We start from the raw sequence: 1,297 nt of genomic DNA, 5'->3' as shown, positions 1-1,297 counted from the left end.
CTTAACTGTTCAGCTGATGAGGAGAGGCAGGTAGAACAGTTTCATTTATAATAACACCAAACATTACATTCATGATTAAAACAAAACAATACATTCATAAATACTATAATAATAAATTAAATCAACTCCAATTGGAAATACATTAAATGTATTTCCAATTGGAGTTGATTTAATTTATTATTATAGTACGGTAGTACGGTAAATTTTACCGTACTCCATCTGCTATCCCCAAAAGGTTAGAATACACAGCAAATTACTAACATAAAAAATAAGGTAATATTTCAAAAAGGCATACACACAGAGCCATGATAAATATTATATGACAAAATAAACATGACAAAAGAATAAAGTCAATAACGGGGGTAGTGTAAATGAGTTTTTGGTTTTATTTAAATTGTGTAATTATTAGGTTATTATTTTGTCAATGATAAATAATAAATTGTAAACATAAAATATATGTTGTATGTACTTTTAGAAATATATTTTAAATTAGAAATGTGAAGGAACATGGCCTTTCCATTATGTAAAATGGAATGTGGTAGAATAAAATACAGGCAACTGCGATAGCAAAATGTAACATTTTAAAAACTCCTAATAGGGCTAATAAACCTCTTACCTGTGTCATGCACAACTTCATGAAACCTCAAGTCAGCTCCTCAGACACCAGCCACATCTAAAGAACAAATTGACCTATTTTTCATGATCAAACACCCAAATATATGATCCTCCACTCAATATGAATATACCACACCCACCACACATTCACGCCAAATTCAAAAGCCTCAACATTTTCATATACAATTCCAAAAAAGTGACTGAGGTTGTCCCTGAGCAGTGCCCTTACCTGCAGTCCGTGCTTGTGAGTTGTCGACTGTTCAGAGCAGTGAAGTCAGCCGCTCAGATCTGGTGCACGGTGAGAGCTAACAGGTGCACACGACAGGGCTGCCCTTGGTCCCCTCTACTCTTCACTGCCCCCCACTCTCCACTGTCACATCAACAGGTGACCGCGGCAGAAATAGCCCCGACACAGCATGTTTGTGGCAGGTAACAAACACAAGCTCACACAAGACAATGTAAGAAGTTTGCAGTTCTTTCATGTTTATGATTCAATAATCATATAATACAAAAATATAGCAATTTTCAAGGTAATTCAAAGATGATTTATATTGAGCAGACAGAAATAACAAAAGTAATATTTTTCCTTTGAGTGAGGTTGTTTTTAAAGATAATAAGCCGTTCAACCTTTTTTCAAAAATGGCCACATTTTGAAACATATGCAAGGCATCCACACCGTTAT

The sequence above is a fragment of the Eucyclogobius newberryi genome, unplaced genomic scaffold (genome assembly GCF_026437365.1).
Source record: "Eucyclogobius newberryi isolate DKJ021-1_F unplaced genomic scaffold, fEucNew1.0.hap1 SCAF_3, whole genome shotgun sequence".
Taxonomy (NCBI): Eukaryota; Metazoa; Chordata; class Actinopteri; order Gobiiformes; family Gobiidae; genus Eucyclogobius; species Eucyclogobius newberryi.
The sequence above is the reverse complement of the archived record's forward strand: the minus strand, read 5'-3'. Positions refer to the sequence as shown.